Source organism: Microtus oregoni, unplaced genomic scaffold (genome assembly GCF_018167655.1).
Source record: "Microtus oregoni isolate MIOR12 unplaced genomic scaffold, Mior012 000064F_ref0000363, whole genome shotgun sequence".
Taxonomy (NCBI): domain Eukaryota; kingdom Metazoa; phylum Chordata; class Mammalia; order Rodentia; family Cricetidae; genus Microtus; species Microtus oregoni.
In genome coordinates this window covers 3271578-3279389 of record NW_024543874.1, presented here as the reverse complement: position 1 = coordinate 3279389, position 7812 = coordinate 3271578, and the positions used below count along the sequence as shown (strand labels likewise).

Here is a 7812-nt window from a genome sequence, read left to right as displayed (position 1 = left end):
ACATACATACATCTCACACACACGTGACAGGAAAGCAGAAGAGGCACTAAGTGTAGCAAAGAGACAGACCAATGTGGGTGGATGGGAAAAGGACAGCGGGAGAGGGGCAAACATTAACAAGTTACAATGATATAAGTATGGTAACGAAACTATCTTTATTATAATTTAACTTTTTAAATAATAAATCAAACATTTTAATAATCTCCACATACCTTAAAATTAGCCTAATTGTATTTTACTTTGGAAATTGCTGAACCTTTAGTAAAATTTTTGCAGACTAAGAGTCATAGAATAAAACTTCTCTGAATAATATTCTATTAATCACCTTGCTCGCTAATTCTTTTCATTTTTAAGATTGTGTGTGTGTGTGTGTGTGTGGGTGTGTGTGTGCGCGCGCGCGCGTGTGCAGGCTCATGAGGCCACAGCGCACTTGTGGAGATTAGAGATCAACTTTCTCTAAGGCGGATCTCGCTTTTCATCTTGTTGACACAGGGTCTCTCTTCCTTCTGTTGCTGTGCCGGGGTCTCCACACCCCGATCTCCGACACAGCAACGCCGGGATTACAGAAGCGAAGCGCACCGCGGAATCCGGTTTTTACTTGGGTTGGGGGATGGAACTCTGATTATAAAGTTTGCAAGGCAAGTATTCTCTCTACTTGCTGAACCAACTTCCCAGCCCTCGCTCCCCTCCCCCTACGGTGGGGTCAAGCCCTTGTAGCAGCGCCCCCTGGCCTTGCTGCGTGCCTCTGGAACTCCTGTAGCCGCTGAGCAAGGGTTTTTAACTCCCTCTGTTGGTTGCGCTGACTTAGGCTCAAGGTCCGGAAGCTGAGATTCAGCCAGTTTCAGCTGTGATACAGTCCAGCCTCTTCCCTAAGGTGGTCCGAGGCTCCCTCAACTCCTGTTTAACAAGCACAGGACTCAGAAATTTGAACACCCGTTCCTCCTTCATGATATTTTCTGTTAGCTGGTGGCTTCTGCCGCCAGACAAGAATTTGGTCAAGTCCTGCTTTGTTTACTCTCTATGTCTCCCTGCAGCTTCTTTTGGATCAGCTCAGCCACCACATGCACAGTGAAAGTCCAGGTAGGTGGGTGCGTCTCCAGGTGTGGAAGGCACCCCAGCTAGTCTCTCTGGCCCTTCTCCCCCTTATTAACCCTTTTCTTTTTTCTTTTATTCCTTTTCCTTTTTTCTTTCTCCTTGCCCTAGAACTCTGTTTCAGACTACAGATTAAGGCTGGGATTCAAAGCATGTGCTGTGCCTTGGATCATTGTGAGTTCAAGGCTAGCTTGGTCTACATAGCCAGTTCCAAAACAGTCTGAGGTATATAGAGAAACGCTGTCTCAAAAAACAAACAAAAAAACAACAACAAAAGCATGCACTTTGTATTTGCCCCATTTTTTAATTTTAGAAGATCATCTTATGAGTGCTTTCCCATATGGATGTGTACGTGCGCCAGCTGCCTACCTGGTGACCTCTTAGGTCCAGAGGAAGGCCTCGGTTTTGTTTCTTTTTTTTTTTTTTTTAATTTTTCGAGACAGGGTTTCTCCGTAGCTTTTGGTTCCTGTCCTGGAACTAGCTCTTGTAGACCAGGCTGGCCTCGAACTCACAGAGATCCGCCTGCCTCTGCCTCCCGAGTGCTGGGATTAAAGGCTTGCGCCACCACCGCCCGGCGAAGGCCTCGGTTTTGAAGCACCATGTGGGGCTGGGAATTGAACTCTGGTTCTCTGTGACCCTTTTCCTTTGTGTTTTCAGGTTAGATTGGCCTGGAAAATACTGCAGTTACCCAAATTCTGCCTTCCAAGTGCAGGGCTTGCAGATATGAGCTACCATGCTTAGCTCCAACTCATTTTCTCTGGCACTCACCTAAAGTATAAGAACTCTCACCTTGCCGGGCGGTGGTGGCGCACGCCTTTAATCCCAGCACTCAGGAGGCAGAGGCAGGTAGATCTCTGTGAGTTCGAGGCCAGCCTGGTCTACAAGAGCTAGTGCCAGGACAGGCTCCAAAGCTACAGAGAAACCCTGTCTCGAAAAAACTAAAAAAAAAAAAAAAAAAAAAAAAGAACTCTCACCTTACCAAAGGCATAAAGAACCTTCACTTAGGGCTGGAGAGATGGCTCAGAGGTTAAAAGCATTGCCTACTCTTCCAAAGGTCCTGAGTTCAATTCCCAGCAACCACAACCATCTGTAATGGAGTCTGGTGCCCTCTTCTGGCCTGCAGTCATATACACTGACAGAATATTGTATACATAACAAATAAGTAAATATTTTTTTTAAATATTTATTTATTTATTTAGTATACAATGTTCTGTCTGTATGCCTACAGACCAGAAGAGGGCGCCAGATCTCATTCCAGATGGTTGTGAGCCACCATGTGGTTGCTGGGAATTGAACTCAGGACCTTTGGAAGAACAGGCAATGCTCTTAACCACTGAGCCATCTCTCCAGCCCAAGTAAATATTTTTAAAAAAGAACCTTCACTTAAAATAGAAGAATCTAACATTCTTTTCCCTACCAGTTCAGTTGATCAAAAAATTCACAGAAGTAGCTGGGCAGTGGTGGCTCAGGCCTTTAAGCCCAGCACTCGGGAGGTAGAGGCAGGGGAATCTCTGTGAGTTCGAGGCCAGTCTGGTCTACAAAGATCCAGGAAGCCAGAGCTAAAGAGAGAAAGAAACCCTGTCTCGAAAAACTAAGAGAGATGGCTCAGTGGTTAAGAGCATTGCCTGCTCTTCCAAAGGTCCTGAGTTCAATTCCCAGCAACCACATGGTGGCTCACAACCATCTGGAATGAGGTCTGGTGCCCTCTTCTGGCCTGCAGGCATAGACACAGAACATTGTACACATAATAAATAAATCTTAAAAATTTAAAAAAAATTTAAAAAAAAATTTTTTTAAAAAAAATTTTTAAAAAATTTAAGAAAAGAATTCACAGAATTAATTCAAATCAAATTGAATAGTAGGTATTACAGAAGTTCTAAGAATAATGTAAAACAATTTCTGCCAATGCAAACACCAGAATAGATTAAAATCAGTGTAGCTGGGCGGTGGTGGCACACGCCTTTAATCCCAGCACTTGGGAGGCAGAGGCAGGCGGATCTCTGTGAGTTGAAGGCCAGCTTGGTCTAGAAAAGCTAGTTCCAGGACAGGAACCAAAAGCTACGGAGAAACCCTGTCTCGAAAATACAAAATAAATAAATAAATAAATTCGCCAAAATATTTAAAGGAGGTCAGGGTATGATGGCACACATCTGTATTCCCAGCACTTCTGTGGGGGAGGCAGGATTTCCTGTGTTACACAGCAAAAACCCTACTCAGAAAACTTCAGCAAAACCTCACAAGAAGCTCCTCCCCCATTTGTCTGTGTGGACATGTGTGTAACAGAACACATGTGTTCCAGAACTTGAACTCAGGTCGTGGGCTTGGTGAACCAGCATGTTGGCCCTAAATGGTGACTTTTGTATTAATAAATTTTACTTCAATACAGATGATTTTACAAGATCGGGCTCCATCTCTTGAGTCATGGAGGCTTTGCTGAAAGGTGACTTAATTATTATTTATTTTGGTTTTATTGAGATAGGGTTTCTCTGGCTTTCGTGGAATTTACTGTAGACCAGGCTAGCCTCAAACTCAGAGGTCTTCCTTCCTCTGCCTTCTTCCCGAGTGGTGGGATTAAAGGTGTGTGCCATCATCTGACTCCCCTCCCCTTTTTTTGACAAAATATTTTATTGCTGCCATCACTGTTGGTGGACCATGAGGGCTTTGAGAGATGGAGCTGGGGACCACAGCATCTTCTCAAACAGGGCAATGGCCTCATCCACCTTCCTGAGCTCTGCCTGTCTGATCAAGGGGCACCTTAGCCGAGTAGCCAGAAGCAGCACGGTGCTCCTGCAGCCACTGAGCTTAGCGCTGCTGGCTCCTATTTTTAATAGCTTCTTCTTCTTCTTAAGATGTATTTATTTATTTATTATGTATACAACATTCCTTCCAGGTACACCTGCACACCAGAAGGGGGCACCAGATCTCATTACAGATGGCTGTGAGTCACCATGTGGTTGCTGGGAATTGAACTCAGGACCTCTGGAAGAGCAGTTAGTGCTCTTAACTGCTGAGCCATCTCGCCAGCCCCAATAGTTTAGTTTCTAAAGATGGGCATTTTGCCTGCATGCATGTCTGTGCACCACTTGCATACCTGTTGCCTGAAAAGGCTAGAAAAGTCATAGGATTCCCTGGAACTGGGGTTAAGATGGTTGTGAATCACCACGTAGATGCTAGGGAACAACTCTGGTGCTCTGGAAGAGACATCTATGCTGGCTAGGTTTTTCTTGTTTGTTTTTGGTTTTTCGAGACAGGGTTCCTCTGTGTATCCTTGAAACCTGTCCTGGAATTCGCTCTGTAGACCAGGCTGGCCTCAAACTTGCACACTTGTTTCAGTGATTCCTGAGCCTTAGGTGCAGGAATTGTTGATTTCTTAGTTGACGGGTACCACATGATCTCACCTTCATCAGTTGTGATTCCTTGTAATGGTTTCCATCTTCAATGAGAGACGGGAACTATATTTATCTGCAGGTATAAGAATAAGTACTTAGGGACTGGAGAGATGGCTAAGAGGTTAAGAGCGCTGGCTGCTCTTCCAGAGGTCTGGAGTTCATGGACCCACATGGTGGCTGACAACCACCTACAATGAGATCTGGTACCCTCTTCTGGCCTGCAGGTATACATGCAGGCAGAATACTGTATACATAATAAATCTTTGGCCAGGCGGTGGTGGCGCACGCCTCTAATCCCAGCACTCAGGAGGCAGAGGCAGGTGAATCCCAGAGTTTGAGGCCAGCCTGGTCTACAAGAGCTAGTTCCAGGACAGCTAAGACTGTCCTGTCTTGAAAAACAAAAAAAAAAAAGGGGGGGTAAGTACTTAGTCCTAGCCCTCAGGATGCAGAGGCAGGAGGATCTCTTGAGTTTGAGGCCAGCCTGGACTACAGAGTGAGTTCCAGAACAGGCTCCAAAGCTATACAGAAAAACCCTATATTGAAAAACAAAAGTCGTAGTTAGGAATTATGCTGGCTTAGTAGTAAGGTGGTGGTTGTAGCTTCACCTCCAAGATCATGGCTTAACTAGTGGGTAGTTGGTACCAGGCATGGTTTCCCTGTTGAGTGGGCCTTAAGACCAATTAGAGAGCTGCTGAATGCTGCCAAGGTCCGCATGCCCCTACTGCATTCTTAGTTATCATGGTCTTCTGGTTGTTGTGTAGCCCATAGGCATTGTAACTAGCTAGGATTTGGTTATTTTCCTACCTTGCCTGCTGGTACTATGAAAGGTAGTCCTCACAGAGCAGGCTTTCAGGTCCTCTTGGTCCTGTGCCCAAATTACATGGTATCTTTGCTTTGGGAATCCCTTGGACAACCCTGATCAACTACTCAAAAGGTAGCTTTTCATGCCTGGTGTTGGGGTTTTGGTTTAATCTATGGCTCTTGAGGGAGCACCGACAGCCTTGGTAGGAAATTTCATTTAAACTATATATGCCTATGCTTACATGTATTATATGCAATTTTAGATGTATAATCATATTTTTTTGGATTTTACCCAATCCTTTCTCCTGTATTTATCCCCCTAATTAAAACCATTACATTTTCCCACTTCCTCCTTTCAGCTATTTCCCACTACTGCTCCCCTCTCCTCCTATGGCTTTTTACTGCAAGTTATATATTCATATCTGAAGACTTGGAGCTGCAAGTGAAGAGAATACGTGATGTTTGTCTTTCTGGGTCTGGGTTACCTCACTAATATCCTCCTTGCTCCATTCATTTATGTAGCTAGACCCCGGTGAAAACTGAAACCATTTAGAAATTAGACCATGGTTTGCATTCAATTGTCATGTTCCTTTAGTCTCCTTTAATTTGGACTGTTCAACTCCCCACTCTCCTTTTCTTTTTGAAATGGTCCTGCTGTTGCCCAGCAAGCCGCTTTCTTCCTCACTCCACCCAGCTTACTGCATAAGGTGAGTGGAGGCGCTATGCTATATGCTAGAATAGCCCTCTATTTTCTCTTTATCTTCCAGTGGGATTGATAATTTTACAGCTTTTCAAGATTCTCTGGTGTGGAGAATCAGCGATGCTGCCCCAAGGGTTTCTTGTGAAACACAGTTCACAAGTTGGTCTCATCACTGGATCATTAAGCTGTATAGCAAGCAGGTTTTCAAACATGGCCAGGCGGTGGTGGTGCACACCTTTAATCCCAGCACTCGGGAGGCAGATTCTCTGTGAGTTCGAGGCCAAGACACAGAGAAACCATGTCTCGAAAATCAAAAAAAAAAAAAAAAAAAACCCCAAAACCCCAGGTTTTTTGAAAGTTTAAATTTCTAAAGATTTTTCCCTTTGTAGTTAACACAGAGTGGGATATTCTCAGCATGTACATCATCACTGCTCACTGACTCTCAGGACAGTAAAATTTATAATTTATAGCTTTGCAGTTTGAGACAGTCTATTTAACACTGGCTGACCTGAAACTCCCACGTGTAAACCAGGCTGGCCTTACCCCTGCCTCTACTTCTGCTGGGGTTAAAGGCATGTACTGCACCTAGCTATAACTTTATTTTCTATGTGTGGTGTATTACAAGATGTATATATACATATGCACAGATGTTCATGCATGCATATACCTATGAAACCAAGAATGCTTTCTCTGTGTACTGTGGAGCCAGGCCTGGAACTCTCTGAAACCAGGCTGGCCTAGATCTGATTCATTTTGTTGGGATTAAAGGCCATGTGCCACCACCACCCAGCATGTCACTCTATCTACTGAACCATCTCCACAGCCTCCACCTTTTACATTTAACACAAATGGAATTCATATTGTTCTATCTGAATTGTAGTCTAAGTCAATTACACAAATACATCTCATTTGCTTAAGCTTAGCCATATGCATATACAGTCAAGGAAGAGGAGGGACTCATGGAGTTCTTCTATTCTTTACTTGTGGCTGCTCTTTGGTTGTGTCCCCCACTGCAGAGTACCCTAGGCTCCAATTGACAGCCCCAAACCTATGGTCACATAGATGACTCTAGTTAATCTTAAGTGGGTCATGAAGTCTGGGGAGAGGCTCAACAGTAAGGCACTTGGCAGCTCTTCCAGAGGACCCAGGTCCAATCCCCAGCATACACATGGCAGCACACAACTGTATCTCCAGTTCCAGGGGATACAACACTCTCATAGACATACATGCAGGTAAAATATCAATGCACATAAAATAAAAAATTTTTACATCATTTAAAAACTTTTTATTCAAGAAAGGGTTGTCCTGGAACTTGCTCTAGACTAGACTGGCCTTAAATTCAAAGATGTGCCTGTCTCTGGAGTGTTGGGATTAAAGGTGTGCACCACCACTGTCCAGCACCTTTTAAGAAAATATTATGTAATCAGAATTCCAATATAGGGAAGCAGAGGAGGTGGATCTGTTGAGTTCGAGGCCAGACTGGTCTACAGAGTAAGTTTCAGAACAGCCGAGGCCATAATTTCTATGTTGTACTCTGTCTTGAAAACCCAAAAAGTTGCCCCAGAATGTAGGCTATGAGACAAGAACCAACATGTTGCTACCCACCCCATACACAAAACCAAACCAACAACAACAACAAACCAGAATTGATCCAGGTCCCAAACTAGGGATCTTAAAGCTCAAAGTAATAACTGACTCAAGCCCCCAAAAAAGTGAGGAAATAATGTTAAATAACTCAGGATGAACAAAATGCTGCATAATTATTATATTGAAAGAATGAGAGGAAAACAAAAACCCAACTGGCTTCTAAGGGCTGGAGAGATGTTCTTC

The 7812-nt window shown here is 44.0% G+C and overlaps 1 pseudogene; it reads right to left on the bottom strand.

Moving 5' to 3' along the window:
* Positions 1 to 703: 703 nt before the first annotated feature.
* On the bottom strand, positions 704 to 4496 carry LOC121439933 (annotated as a pseudogene).
* Between the last annotated feature and the right edge of the window lie 3316 nt (positions 4497 to 7812).